This window comes from Neofelis nebulosa, chromosome 7 (genome assembly GCF_028018385.1).
Source record: "Neofelis nebulosa isolate mNeoNeb1 chromosome 7, mNeoNeb1.pri, whole genome shotgun sequence".
NCBI lineage: Eukaryota > Metazoa > Chordata > Mammalia > Carnivora > Felidae > Neofelis > Neofelis nebulosa.
Window position 1 is genome coordinate 149,851,799 of NC_080788.1, and position 16,142 is coordinate 149,867,940.

General features: G+C 48.2%; 1 pseudogene; it reads right to left on the reverse strand.

The window, feature by feature from the left end:
* Nucleotides 1–12,469: 12,469 nt before the first annotated feature.
* Nucleotides 12,470–14,643, reverse strand: LOC131518064 (disintegrin and metalloproteinase domain-containing protein 21-like; annotated as a pseudogene).
* Nucleotides 14,644–16,142: the final 1,499 nt, after the last annotated feature.

Consider the following 16,142-nt stretch of genomic DNA (forward strand, 5'->3'; position numbering starts at 1 on the left):
GAAGGAGAAAAGGAGAAAAAAAAAGATTAAGAAAATTGAATAGATGAACCTGCTAACAGATTGAAGTAGGACAGAAATAACTTCGTATTCCTCTAGAAGTCAGTCTATGTAGCTGTTTATAGTCCATAAACCAAACCCGTGGTGAAACTTGTGTTCTTGAAGAGCGAAGTTGGCCCAGATGGGTGGGGCTCAGTGTAAGGGCTCTGCTCTCTACTGATGGCACTGCTAGCCTACTGGGGTGAAGTGTTGCTGTGCTTGTAGGTGCATATGCACATGCACAGAGGGGTGAAAATGGCGCCACCCAGCTACCCAGTCTGTTCACCTGGACAGCAATTGCACACCCATCCTCTGTCTTCAGCTCTGGGACAGTCCCCTCTCCTTCAGTCTCTGGGACCAGGCCCCAAGCAGTACTACTCTTCTGAGTTTTGACTCAGATGCGGCTGTTTTCCCTGGCTCCTTACTTCTGAAAGACTCCGGCTTTCACCTGTTTCACCCCTCTGCAGGAGGGTCTCATGAGCAATGGCTGAATAAGCAAAGGCTGAATGTCGGCTGAACCCAGGAATGCTCGCTGGACCCTGCTGCTGCCAGTGCCCGAGACTGCAGCCAGGTGCCACCCCTCCACCGAAAAAGTTCACGAGACAGTGTAGCAGCAGTGTTTCAGGGATTATGGAAAATCACAACACACATCTGGCACCAGGCTTCACCCTTCACAACCTTGTTCCAGTACCAGCAAATGTGGCTGTTTTCTCGGGTCTGATGGGAAAAGGTGGCTTTGAAGTCTCCACCAAATGTCCTTTCAGCAGTGTAACCACCTCTCCCCTTGTGGCCCGAGAACATCCTGGACCCCACTCTGTTCCTGGGATTCTCCCTTCCCACCAGAGCACGCCAGGTATTGAGGTAAGGAGTTGCAGCCATTGTGCTCCCCTTGTTTACAGTCTTAATGGAATTTAAATCCTCTCCTTTCTCCTTTCTCCCTTTTTAGTTTAGTCCCTGTCGCTGTTTCCAATTTTCCACTTTCTCTTCAGCTGCTTTTGGGTAGGGGTGCTTTTCCCATATTCTCACACACTCCCCAGACTCTGTCCTCTCTCTGCCTACAAAAGTACCTCCCATCCTGCAGCTTCTCGCTCCCCAAGTTCACCTCTCTGTGCCAGGTACTTGCTGAATTCTGTGGTTCAGGTTGTGCAGATTGTCGTGTTAATCCTCAATCAGTTTTTGAGGTGTGTAGGATGGTTTAGTGTTGGTCTGGCTGTATTTCATGGACGCGAGACACACAAAATTCTTCCATGCTGTTCCGCCATCTTGTCTCCAACCCCATTGACTGCCGAATTTTCAATTGAACATTTGAGGATATCATGCCACTCCCTTCATTCCTGCAGGTTTCTGTGGACATTTCTGCCATAATCTTTTTTTAACTTCCTGTATTCGTTAGCGAACTCTTCTGTCTTCATGCTTATAGGGGTATTTTATCTGTGTATTTTGTGAATTTTACTATGACATGTCCCAGAGTTGGCCTGTTTTTTATTTTTATTTTTTTTTATTTTAATGGGAGTTCTCTGTGGCTCATAGATGTGGACGTCTGTTTCCTTCACCATTTAGTGGAAATTTTCCAGTATAATGCACTCAGATAAAACTTGTCCCCTTTTTTCTCCCTCTCTTCTTCTACTGTGACTCCTTTGAAATATTATTGGTTCTGTATATGAATTCTGAGATCCTGGGTGCCCACTGGAGACATGAGTGGCAACTGGTGACCTGAGCACCCCATGGAGATCTGAGTGCTCCATCCAGACTTGAGCGACCCTGGTGTCCTCAGCTCCCCCTGGTAACCTGAGTGCACAGGAAATCTCAGTGGCCCTTGGTGTCTTGAATGCCCACTGTGATATTTAGGTAACCTAAGGGCAAGTTGCAACTTTTGGGCCTAGGCTAAGCTCTCAGAAGTCCTTTGTGGTTTTTGAGACAGCTCTGTGGCTAGGCCTGTCTTCTCCTGTTCACCCGTAGAGGTGGCTCTGATTGTGTGGCTAATAATCCTGGGGGAACCTCTAAGGATGTGGCCAGCACCTACTTTATCCTTCCTCCCCCCATCTTTATAACTGCCTACCAGATGGACATATGGCCCTTGTGGTCTGGGCTCTATCTAGTATGTGGTGTACTATATATGATAGTCTCTGAACCATCCACTGCCCTGCCCATCCACCAGAAATTATTGGTTGATACGGAGAATCCCAAGATGCTGCCAGTGAGGTGCAGGTTGTGCAAGGCTCTCACCAGTTGGGCCCTAGCCCTGCAGCTGCACCTGGGACAGGACTCCGGGGGACAAAGAGACTCAGCCTGGGCCAGTCACCAGCAGTCACAACCATTCCCATCATCTCACATCTGACATCTGAAACCGTCACCTTTGGAACCTCTCCAGGCACAGAAAAGGCCCGAGAGACTCTTCTGTTTCACAAATACAGCTTTACCTTCCCTAGAGACCTCAGCCCTGTCTGAGGAGAGAGCTGTGGGCTCCCACTCCCTGAGAGTGTAGTTTACCCTAGATCTTGAGAAGTTTCTCTGTGTGGGAGGGAGCATGTCCTTATAAGTGGACAAAACTTGAGTCAGGCTCCCCTTGTCCTTCCAGGTCCACATTTGGGCATCTCTTTGTGGATCCACAGGCTTGTTGGTTCTCGGTCAAGGCAACACTTGGTCTGTGAATTGTGTTGGAGGCAGGTCAAGAGATGACCTCACCTTTCTGATCAGATAGTGAACAAATGAGTGGAACACAATTCATTATACTCTATCTTTCCAAAAGATATTTAAAGGGATCCATATTTTCTCCAGAAAACTTTCCAAATCAAGTCTTCAAATACATTTGATTTTAACAGTCATTCCACACATAACTGCATAGGAAAATCTATATTGATGTCCAGTCTGGTGTAAATATAACAAGCAAAGGACACTTGTTCCCAGGATCATATTTCTTTTAGTTTCCACACTGATGTATTAACCTCACCTGACAACTACCTGCAGAGCTTGAGCACACCTGGAGACTTCTGATCTTGATGCTTCTCTGCTGATGGGGTTTGCTTCCTCAGTCATCTGCAAAGCTTGGAAGCAGTGCCGACATCTTTAAGTGCACAGACACCAAGACATGGACACCTTTCTGTCACCTGCAGATATGATTCCCATGCATGGCTGGTGTCTCCATCTCCTGAGAAATCCCCATCCAACACAAGGGGCTGTTAACTCAGGGAGGAGGCACAGATGTCACAGAAAAGTGGGGGACTCTTCACTGATATGGCACAGAGACCATCAGTATCTGAGGTAAGAAGTTAATGGCACTAAAACAACCACATTAATGAAAATGGATTGGCTGACCTGGACATCATTGGAATCTAAGAATCCGGAGCCTAAAGAAATGGTAGAAAATGTGTTCATAGTCCTGAAGGCATGTGCCAAGAGGATAAATGCTGAGTTAGCTGAATAGACTTCAAATAGAGATCAGAATGCTAGATAGTAGATAGATGATAAGTGGATAGGTGACGGATGATAGAGGTTAGATGATAGATAGATAATAGATAATTTTTTGTTATTTCAAAGTCAATATAGAGAATTCACATCATTATGGAAGTATTTGAATGAAGTTACCCACTATTGCCAATATTTAAAAAAAAACATAATTTAATATGGAAAAGAATATTTTGACAGCAACTTCAGGTATATAAAGTAAATAATTATGACTTCAATATTTTCTGAATAACTACAACTTCCACATAAGGTAGCACATGCCTCCTTGTAGATTCCTCCTCCCTCTGAGGCTTGGGCTTCCACTCCCATTTGTTCCCAGGGTCTCTCTTCCCAGGATGTTCTGAGCTCTGGGATGTGCAGGGACAAGAGCTCTGTCCTGGATCTGGACCATTGTTCCTCTGGCCTAACATTACAGCTCCTTCAAGGCCCTTACTCAAAGACCCTTCTGCCCACCAGGCTCCATCCCTGCATCCACCACCTGCCAGCCTCCTTCTGGACTCTTCCATTCATTTCCTGTGGATTTAACAACAGTTTGCTAGGTTGGCAGGTCTCCTCATAATAATTCACATTGAGGAAAGAACTGCATAGATAAAACATGACATACTCTCTCTGCCATTGCCTTGAGTTCATTCCCATGATGTTATTATTTTGCACCCCATTTCAGCCCCTTGACCCCACAGTCTTGCATTAGAAACTGTCACTTTCATGAACTGAACTAAATCTGTCCCCCCTACACAACTGGTCCATCCTATCTATCCACTCTATACGGTCATCGGATAAGAAGGAACACAATACAGAGTGTGAAGACATAAGTATTTATAGAAATAATTTTAGAAAATTTTATCTGATAATCAAGGTAATGAGATATTTATAGAAGTAATTTAAATATGGGAAATGACCATATTTATTATAAGATTCTATGAGTTTAGATGAACATAATCAAGTTACAGGACAACTCAGTAACCACAAGTCAAAGAAATGCATCATTCTCAGGTCTATCCAAAGCACTGGATAGACCTGCACAACAGGTTGTCCTGTTGTTGTCCTGTCCTGCACAACAATTAGTTTCCTGTCTCACATCTCTCTCAGGTCCTCAAGGGTTCTCTCTGCCAAAAATAAATAAACATTATAAAAATAAAGATATACATACAGATCAGTGGGATTTAATCGAGAACCAGAAATAAGCCCCTTCCTCTATGGCCAACTGAATTCTGGCAAGGGCAGACAACATGACATGGAGGAAACAATGTTCTTTTCAACCAAGGGTGCTAGACAGCTGGCTATCTATGTGCAGTGGAATGAGATTGGGTCCATACCTCATACCACATACAAACATCAAGTGTAAGTGGATCAACAATTTAAATGTAAGAAGTAAAATTATAAACTCTAGAAGAAAGAAACTGAGATAAATCTTCATGACCATTGGGGTTAGCTATGCTCTTAGAGTTGACACCAAAGCACAAACAAGGAAAGAAAAATAGATAAATTGAGTTTTGTCAACATTAGAAACCCTTGTACAGCAGAAGATGCTACACCAAGTGTGAAAAGTCAATGCATATAATGGAAGAAGATATTTGCACAGTATTTGTCTGGTAAGAGTCTGTTATATAGAATATATAAAGGGTTTCTACAACTCGTCAACAAAAAGACAACCCAATTTTTAATACGGACAAAGTACTTGGATATACCTTTCCCCAGTGAGATCATCCAAATGGTGAATAGAGTGAATAGCACAAGAAAAGATGTTAAACATCATTTGTCCTTATGGAAATGAAGGTTTAAACTGCAGGTAGATACAGTTGTACAAGCAACAAAATTGCTATAATCAATACAACTACAAAATAACAAATGGTGGTTAATTGAGAAATTGAGAAATTGGAATCCTTCAACCTTGCTTGTGGAAATGTAAAGTGGTGGAGACTCTGTGTAAAATAGTTTGGCATTTCCTCCAAAATATAAAAGCATAGGATTAACATGGCTCAAAAATTCTACTCCTAGATGTATATATACCCCTAATGGATTGAAAAAAAATAGTTGTTAAAAAATGGCATGTACACAAACATACATAACAGCACAGTTCACAATAACCAATTGGTAGAAACTATGCAAATGGCTATTGGTGAGTGAGTGGATTAACAAAAAAACCAATATTATTCTGTCATATAATGGAATAAAGTAAAATGGTGCAGCTGTAGAGAGTAGTATAGTGGTTCTTCAGAAAGTGAACACAGAACTCCACCTGTGCACATATACACCCTGAAATTGAAAGCAAGGCCTTGAGCACCTATTCATGTCCCTGTACTCATAGCAGCGTCTTCACAACAGCCAAAAGATAAAAGCATCCCAAGTGATTATTGACAGATGAGTAAATAAACAAAAGGTGGTCTATACACAATGGAATATGGCTCAGCCTTTAAAAGGTTAGGAATTCTGACACCCGCTACAAGATGGATTGAACCTTGCCATTATCATGCTGAGTGACCTATGCCAGCGACAGAAGGACAAATGCCATATGGTTCCACTTATGTGAGGTGTCCAGAGAAGTCAAACTCAGGGTCACCATGTAGAATGTGGCTGTAGGGACCAAGAGGTAAACAGACTGGGGAGTTAGGGCTTAATAGCTACAGAGTCTCCCTTAGAGAACTTAACAACATTCTGGAGATAGATGTACAACAGTGTGTATGCAGTTAATACCAGACAACTGTATGTTTAAAGTGATTTACGTGGTAAATGTTATGTTACATACATTTAATCAGAATGTAAAAATGAAGGACTCATACATGTCACAACATGGCTGAATGCAGAAAACATCCTCAGTGACAGAATCCATCCAGAAAAGGCCACCCAGGAACCATCTTGCACTTTTCTTTTTTTTTTTTTTTTAATGTTTATTATTTATTGTTGAAAAAGAGAGACAGAGACAGGTCATGATAGCGGGAGGGGCAGAGCAAGAGGCTGACACACAGTCTGAAGCAATCTGGAGGCTCTGAGCTGTTAGCACACAGCCGAAAGCAGGTGCTGGAACCCATCAACTTGGAGATCATGACCTGAAGTGAACTCGGCCTTTAGGAGACTGAGACCCCAGGCGCCCCAGGAACCACCTTGCTCTTTAAATCCCCCCAGGTTACACAGATAGGGGAAAATCTCAGGAGCACTTCCTCAAAAGAAACCAGATCAGAATGGGAAAAGACATTTCACAGTGGGGCAGGTGGGGACACTTGAAGTGGGTCTGTGGTCTGGGTTCTAAGGTGGAAACACAGGGATTTCCTCATTTGGGGTTCTGTGGTGGTTTCTCGGGAGGGCGTCCCCGTTTGGGTTAAAACGCACCAAAGTATCTCATGTGAAGTGGCAAACGCGGTAAAGAAATGAGCGTCCAGGGGCGCCTGGGTGGCGCAGTCGGTTAAGCGTCCGACTTAAGCCAGGTCACGATCTCGCGGTCCGTGAGTTCGAGCCCCGCGTCAGGCTCTGGGCTGATGGCTCGGAGCCTGGAGCCTGTTTCCGATTCTGTGTCTCCCTCTCTCTCTGCCCCTCCCCCGTTCATGCTCTGTCTCTCTCTGTCCCAAAAATAAATAAAAAAATGTTGAAAAAAAAAAAAAAGAAATGAGCGTCCAGGTAAAGTGTATTTGATCTGCTGTGACACGTTCACTGCACGTCTGAAATCAGAGTGAGGTACTGCTGCAAACAACCGTGTCAGCCCCACATGACAGAAGCAAGAGAGGGGTCAAACGCTGTGACCTAGGCCCACGCCCAGACCCAGCTCACCCAGGTGGAGAGGCCACGGGCCCTGCAGGAGGCAGCACGTGAACCAGAGGCACGTGGGAGAGTTCAATTGGTGGCCACGTGTCTTGGGTGCAGTGGAAGCAGTGGGATTTGGAATTCCGGTTGTCCACAAGACACCACTAAGAAGCTGTTAGAACTGCGAAAACCAATGAAGGGACATCTCACGGAAGTGGACTCCGGAGGCAGGGAGGGGAGGCTGGAAGGCGGAGCCCACCACCCAGGGTCAGGCTCGGAACAACCCAAGGCTACAGACCCAAGATTAGAACCCTCCGCAGAGAGAAGCCCCAGGCTCAGGCCCCACCAGGGGAAGCTGTGCCCTGCGGCCCCTACAGGAAACCCACCGCCCCTGCAGCTGGGCCCGGGAGGCGCCTGCCCGCCCTGCAGCCCTGCTTTCCTCCTGCGGACTTCGCTTCAAAACCACGCTCCCAACTTCCTCTTCTCCGCGAAACAGCGTTCCTCTCCGTGTGCTCCCCACTCGGCCGCGGTTTTGCCACAGCTTGCTGGGCCCGGATGGCAATTCTCCGCTACTCCTGAAGAAACCCACTTTGGCTGGTAACATAACTGGCGGCGTTATTTCCAAGGGCAACGGAAGGAGAAACGAGGACACTCGCAGGATAGGAGAGCAGCACACACACACACCACGTGCACGTCTGCACGCTCCTGTCGACCCGTCGGAAAGAGAAAGGAAGAGACGGTGCCATTTGCCACCGCAGTGGAAGGAACGACGTGCCCCAGAGGAAATCTCAGCAAGGAGGTGGCAGGCCTGCTGTCCCAGGACAGGGCACTGGGGACAGAAACGGAGGAAGACGCAAGGGGGCGGAGAGCTGCTCTGTGCTCCTGGCCGCGGAGGAACCGACCCTGTGAGCACGTCTGTCCTGCCCGGAGCCATCTGCAGCTCCCGGGTGTCGCACAGAAGTCCCCACGGCGCCGTGGCAGACTCGGGAGGGACACCCCGCCCCGCGCGGAGGCCGAAGGGACCCGCGAGGCCAGAGCGGCGGGGGTGCGAGCTCCGCCAGGGGAGCCCGCTCCTGGACCGCGAACCGCATGAGGCAGCGGCGGGAACCGAGTGGGCGCGGAGCAGGAAGACGGCTGCGCGGCCCTGCCGCCCGGCGCCGGTGAGGTAAGCCCCGCGGGGGACACAGTGTCACCGCGCACGAAGCCGCGCAGGGTCCTTTCCCCCCAGGGTCTGGCGAACACCGCCCCCCTCAGCCTCCAGGTTCCAGAAGCTCCTCTTCCAGGGGCCTGGCTTTCTCCTCGCCTGCTCCTCCCTTGGCGGGACCTGAGGAGACCGGGTTCTTGTCAGTGTGGACGCAGGGCCACGTCCCTCTGAATCCTCCACAGTGGGCCCTAGGAGACCGGGTTCTTGTCAGTGTGGACGCGGGGCCACGTCCCCCTGAATCCTCCACAGTGGGTCCTGAGGAGACCGCGTTCTTGTCGGTGTGGACACGGGCCCTCGTCTCCCCGAAGTATCCACAGCGGGACCTGAGGAGACTGGGTTCTTGTCAGTGTGGACGCGGGGCCACGTCCCCCTGAATCCTCCACAGTGGGCCCTAGGAGACTGGGTTCTTGTCAGTGTGGACGCGGGGCCACGTCCCCCTGAATCCTCCACAGTGGGTCCTGAGGAGACCGGGTTCTTGTCAGTGTGGACGCAGGGCCACGTCTTCCTGAATCCTCCACAGTGGGTCCTGAGGAGACCGGGTTCTTGTCAGTGTGGACGCGGGGCCACGTCCCCCTGAATCCTCCACAGTGGGCCCTAGGAGACCGGGTTCTTGTCAGTGTGGACGCAGGGCCACGTCTTCCTGAATCCTCCACAGTGGGTCCTGAGGAGACCGGGTTCTTGTCAGTGTGGACGCGGGGCCACGTCCCCCTGAATCCTCCACAGTGGGTCCTGAGAAGACCGGGTTCTTGGCTGTGTGGATGCAGGGCCACGTCCCCCTGAATCCTCCACAGTGGGCCCTAGGAGACCGGGTTCTTGTCTGTGTGGACACAGGGCCACGTCCCCCAGTGTGGACGCAGGGCCACGTCTCCCTGAATCCTCCAGTGGGTCCTGAGGAGACCGGTTCTTGTCAGTGTGGATGCGGGGCCACATCCCTCTGAATCCTCCACAGTGGGTCCTGTGGAGACCGGGTTCTTGTCGGTTTGGACGTGGGCCCTCCCCCTCCCGAATCCTCCACAGCGGGTCCTGATGAAACCGGGTTCTTGTCAGTGTGGACGCAGGGCCACGTGCCCCTGAATCCTCCACAGTGGGTCCTGAGGTGACTGGGTTCTTGTCTGTGTGGACGCAGGCCCAGGTCCTCCCGAATCCTCCACAGCAGGTCCTGTGGAGACCGGGTTCTTGTAGGTTTGGACGCAGGCCCTCGTGTTCCCGATTCCTCCTCAGCGGGTCCTGTGGAGACCGGGTTCTTGTCAGTGTGAACACGGGGCTATGTCCCCCTGAATTCTCTACAGTGGGTACTGAGGAGACTGGGTCCTTGTCTGTGTGGACGCAGGCCCAGGTCCTCCTGAATTCTGCACAACAGGTCCTGACGAAACCGGGTTCTTCTCGGTGTGGACCTGGGCCCTCGTCCTCTGGAATCCTCCACAGGGGGTCCTGATGAAACGGGTTATTATCGGCATGGATGCATGCCCTCCTCCGCCCAAAGTCTCCACAGTGGGTCCTGAGGAGATCAGGTTCTTGTCACGTGGACAGGAACCTCTGTCGTCCTGTTCCCCCACTGTGCATGTAATGGCACAGACTTAAGGTCAGAGTGATCCTTCATGAAGACCTCCTTAGATTGTGTTGTCAAGGGCCTGTCCTCCAGGTTGGAAATGGTCAAGGATCTGGGTGCATGACACAAGGCAAAACCAAAAAACAAAACCCCACACTCTTTGAATTGTCCCCATTCTATCTTAGAGTTGGATGGCGTCACCTGGGCTTGACCTCTCCCAGTGGGCCTGTGCTGCCATGCCATAAAAATCCAAGTGCCAGGAATCAGAGCTTCTTTCTTCCTACCTCTGTGGGCTCTGGGGGCTTGGGGAGCGTCTTCCTCAGAGCCTTCCCCCTTTTTTTTTGTCTGTGTCTCCTGCCCTGTACCTTGGCGTGCTTTTCATGGTCTTTTGATACAGTGAAAATTCTGGAGGCTACTCTAGGGTGTATCTCTAAACAGGCTGTTGATACTTTGAGTTTTTCAGTGAATGACGACTTTGGCGGTCTTGGAACAATCCAGCCAGCTGCAGCATGTCAAGCGTTGTAAGCAACAGCTCGGAGCCAATTACCAAGACCCACAAGAACCAATCAATGTCCTTGTCTCCCTCCCTTTGAACAAATGATTCTAGGAAGCCTTGCATTTCCATGATGGTATAGTGCCTGTCACCATTTCTGTCTCTCACGCTGGTCCTTGGACATGTAGCTGTAGTGGATCATGACAGGGAAAATCTGGGATAGAAATTATTTCTTCCCAGAGTCGTGTTCTGTGGCCTCCCACACTGAGGTGTCCCACTCAACACTTGACAAGTGGGGAGCCATTGGTGACAGCAGCTAGGATTGCAGCCACTAGGGGGAGCTTGCCTTGGCCAAGTCCTCCACCCTGGGTGCCATGATGCTCCTTGTAGATTTGCCTCCATCACTAGGTAGGGCTGGCTAATCAAGCACAACACCACGGTGCTGGCCGCAACACAGTGGACCAAGCAGCTGGCGTCTTCTTCGACACTAATCTAGGAACACTGTCCTCGGTGTCCACCTCCTTTGGAGGTGAATAGGAAATACACACCCCTGTACCCCCAGACTGGTGCCTGCTTGTTGGTCTCTGCAGGAAGTCTGACCTTTTATGGCACTGATAATTTAGGGTGAGGGTTTCTGGCAACGCCTGGCATAAGCCCAAATCAAAGCTACAGACCACCAGCAAGCACCAGCTCCTTCCCACAGCAGCTGAGACATGAGGGTGAGGAATGAGTGAGCCATTCTTAGGTTTAAGGCATTGTAGGGGGGCATCAGCTAGGCTCCCAATCCCATCCTTGGGGACAAATGTATTGTGGGACCTCAGCTTCTTGGCTGAATTAAGAACATGTAGACTGTGACCTGCTGAAGGAAGTGGCAAAAGCCAGTCACAGCGGGTTGACAGGCAGCTCCCTAGGCATCTGAGCTCTCGCTTGGGGTACATGAGATGTGTGGGCCCCTTGTGACTGAAGGTGGGGTTTCAGTACACCCTCAACAAAGCAAATGGAAGCACAGGATTTATGACTTACAGAGCCCAGAACAAGAGGGCACAAGGACCCAGGGAAGGGCAGGCCTCCATTCCACATTCCCAATGATCAGGACATAGTAAACAGGGTAGCAAGTACAGGATTTCTTGGGAGCAGGTGGGGCTGAATTCGCTAACTTTCACAGGCTCACCTCTGTGTTATTATATAAGGTGCTTGGAAAACCAAAGTGGGAATCCTAGGCAGATTCTTATCTAAGGTTAAACTCACTGAAAAGTAGGCAAGAGAAATAGAGCAGGGATTCACATTCACTGAGCTCCCTCTGGATGCAAGGGTCATCCAAAGGCACTTGTGCCTACCTTTCTGATTGATTTCATGGGGTGCTACTTTCAGCCTCATGGTCTCAGTCTCCCACATTTGGGAATTTGCTCTCTAGGGAGGTAAATTTGTGCTAGGTTGAACCTAATGCCAGTCCCCTTCCCTCACAGCCCACAGACACCCCAGTGTGGGACAGGCAGTGTGCGTGGGTGGTAGCCCTCCATTATTCTGAATCCACGTTGGGACTGGGGGAAGACTGATTACCTGGAGAATGAGGAAATGTTCAGTGCACAAGAGCACGGTTTGGAGAAAACTCATGATGTTCCCAATAAAGGAGCTTGTGTCAACTTCTCTTAATTCTGGAACCAGAAATTCCGCTCAAGACACAGCTGCTGACTCTGGTCCTCTTCCCAGAAACTAAGGCTCAGTTTGGGATCTTACAGGCTTAAAAACTACATAAAGGCCACAAACATGCAGTTTTCAAGTTTTATTTCAGAGTGCTGGTCAGTGACCCATGAGTGTTAGAGCTGTGATGTGCCTGAGGACCCCTGTGTCTCCCGCAGACCCTTGGAAGCGTGGATGTCAGCTGTGCCGCCTAATTACTGTATTTTTACAGATGCACCAGGTGCATTGTCTATAGTTGTTCAGGGGTCTGGAGGCTGAATTATGGATTGTCTTCTCCAAAAATCCCTTACTTAACTTTCTCTGTGTTTATAGTTCTGACATTTCCAGAAACAACAAAGAGGAATGCAGCTCTTATGGCATAAATGTGACCAAAAACCACTCTGAGATATACCACGGGTCCATGACTTTGCCTGACTAAATTGTTCTTGGAGGCGTCCACTGTGCTCCCACCAGTGCCTCGTCCAGTGCACCATGGAGGACCCCAGCTTATGTGGCAATGGCAGTTCCTGTTATGGTTGCACATCCCTCTGTGACTGCATTTCTCTGGGATACAGTCATAATTCAGCTGAGCCACACTGCCAGTGCAGTAGGTATCCTGACAGAACTTTCCAGGAGCACAGGAAGTACCAGTTCTCACATGACCAATCTTGCTTATTCCTGTGCTACGATGTGAATCCAGCCCCAAACATCAGAACCCTGGATCTCCGACAGATGGAATCCAACATGCTCTTGCAGCTGAGGGAGATGTGTGACATTCCTACACTGCAGCCTTCCACAAGGCACGTCTGTGTGGGAACAGGGTTCAGCATTGAATTCCCAGGATATTCTGCAGTGTCTATATTGGCTGCCTTTTTGATTTATGGTATAGCAGACATCTTCATCTTTCCCAGAATTTCTGCCAAAGCTTTCTTGGCAGTGAATAGTGCAGTCAATGCAGTTTCCATGATAGCAGCAGCCCTCTTCAGTGCACGCGGTTCCATCTTGCATATGGAAGTCATCAGGGCCCGACAAGGACACCCCATGGCAGTACTCTGGAAGATCAAGTATATCTTCGATTGTTCTTCAGAGTGTCCAAGCAGCAGAGTTGGTGCAGTCTGTATAGCATCTGCCTGTATTACATTTGCCCCCAGGGATTAAGATACAATCATGCATACAGCAGAGATTACTTTAGCACTGCTTGAATGAGCCGCAGTCACACTGCTTGCCTGGATCCATTATGCAGTTTCCATAATGATAGTGGGTCAGGCTTTTATTTAAATGCTCCATTTCAGTGTTGAACATGCACTTGACTGTTCCACAATTCATTATGTGCTTCATATGAATGAACAGTTACTGAAAGCTTCCATTATACCAGTGAATTGGGTCTTAATGCAATTGGACCTTTTTTGGTAAGCACATTCATCAGTGTCAATGCACAAGCCACTATTTCTTCCATCTGATGTGTTGCTTTGACAGACAAGAGTAAGTAATGTCTGCCTAAATAATGCAGAATGATGGCATATAACCCATTGTTGGATGGCATATAGAATATACAACTGGAGTGCAATGAACCTCATGGGGCCCATCTCAAATCACAATTAAGGGTGAATGTGTGTTAAGAAATCGAAAATACTTTGACTCATAGTATCGAAGAAAAAAAAAGGTCTGATGCAACACGTAATTGCCCATGTGAGGTTGATCTAACTATAAATGATCATGAAACCAATAACTTACATCAATACCATGAAATATTGACTCAATTAAGCTAACTAGCCTTATTAGGAATTGGGCACTTTTTTTCCACGTGGTTAACACACTATACATTGTTTTGAAACTGAGAGAAATCATTTTAAAATCATGGGATGAACAGAACTTACTAGAGATCCTTGGGGCTGCACTGGCATTTCCTTGAGGAACAGGGGGTCCCCTATCCTCCTTATATCCCAGGTTATAGGTAGGTCCCATTGCATTGGTGTCTGCCACTATCTGAGAAAGAATGTGATCAAACCATTGGAAAAACTGAGGGGTCTGATTTCATAGGCAAGTTAATCCAACTTCATGATATCTTCAAGGCTGCTATAGCTTGTGTTAATTGTGACCATGGAAGGAGGAATCTCCTCCAGGTAGCCGAGGTAGTAACAGTCTGGAGGCATGAAGGGTAATCCATCTGCAAGGCTCCCTGAGCATCCTGAGTCATCATCAGCAGATGTCTGGACCAAAAGAGTTTGTTGTGCTGCATGTGGATACCATGTCTATTGCCCCCAAACACAGGCTACAGGACAGATAGCCAGGCATCTGAATGCCCTTGCTATGGTGCAGCTCCTTCTTGGGAATTACCACCTCAGAGGAGATGGAGTGCCATGAGGGATGGCCTTGAGAACCCTGCACAGGAGCCAGCACTGCCCAGAGAGCAAACAGCAAGAGGGGTACCCTCAGGGTGACCTGGCCCTCTGCCAGCCTCATGCCCCTGCTCAGAGACATCTGCCAGTGAGAATGGATAAATGTAGGATCCTAGGTAAATCCAGGTCTAGACAATCAGACAGAATAGAGGGCTGTGCCAGGTGGCCAGCACCCTGCACCTGGGGGCCACCTGTGGGGTTAGGCAACAGCCCCAGGGTGTGGCATTGGGTGACCCTACACATCAGTTCAGCTGGAGTGGATGTGGGGCAGGCAGGTGGGCCATGGCCAAGAGTGCTCAAATGGACACGGGTAGGGATTTGGACCCAGACACATGGCTCTGGTCAACACCTTCAATCTTTCCTCCAGCTACTTGCATATGTGCTATGCAGTTATAACACCCTGAACTTCTCTACCAATTCCATGTCCTGTGGTACTGCTGGGTCACTTTCTTTGGATGACTACTTTTCCTCATTACAGAGACCACTGCTTTTGCTTCCTTGTGATATGGAGGTAAACACTGACAATTTTACCTTTATGGGTGATGCAAAAAATCGCTTTGCAGTTTTATGTGTCTTATTTTCCTTGGGTGCTAGTTTGCAAACCGTTTGATCCTTTTGGTTTTTGCTTTGAAGCTTCCTCTGAGTTTACTGAGGAAAACATTTCTCAGTATTCTGAGTGATGATTGGTGAACTACAAGGTTGTATTTTAGTATTTTCTTATGCCATCTGTGGAGAACAGAAAGCACTGCTGACCATGTGTGAGCCCCAGGGGTTTTCTCCTCTAATCCCTTATGGTGGTTCTTTCCTGACCTCTGACAGTCTCCTCCCATGTAGTTTGGTGCCCTCTTCAGCTGGAGATGCATGGGAGTTGAGGTTACTTTGGCAGCTTGTATCATGGAATCCGCCCATGATCAAAAGATGGTTTTGACCATGGCACTGCCTTGCTTGATTAAGTACCCTCTACTGCTTTAAAACGCCCTGGGTCAGGGAGAAACCTCAGAGTTGGCTTTTGGACAGGAGTCTTCATTCTCCCCAGTGGCTGGCCTTCTGAATAAAGCTCAAATTCCTTTCCCACAAAAACTATAACTTTGAACATTGACCTTTCCAGCAACAGGTAGCTGAATTTGGGTTTTGATAACAATAAAATAGAGAGTGAAATGGCCGTTTCCAGGGGCTGGCACGGTGGGGCAATGAGGAGTAGATTTCAAGGGCTATGATTCTGTGTTATGCAAGATGATTAAGTTCTAGAGGGGTCTGCACATCATTACATCTGTAATTAACAATACTGTAATGTATTGTTAAAATTTTTTGGAGTGTGGGTCTAATGTTCAGTGAGATCTTACCACAATGCAAAAGTGGAAGACACGAGTTTTGCTTCTCACACGACATTGTGCTGAACTGCGGGGACACACTCTCTACTGATAATGTGAAAATAATTAAAAAAAAACTTATATGTTTTGAAAACTAACCCTGAGGATATGTCATTTACAAATATCTTCTTCCATTCCATAGGTTGCCTTTTAGTTTTGTTGATTGTTTCCATCACTGTGCAGAAGCTTGCTATTTTGAGGTAGTCTCTCT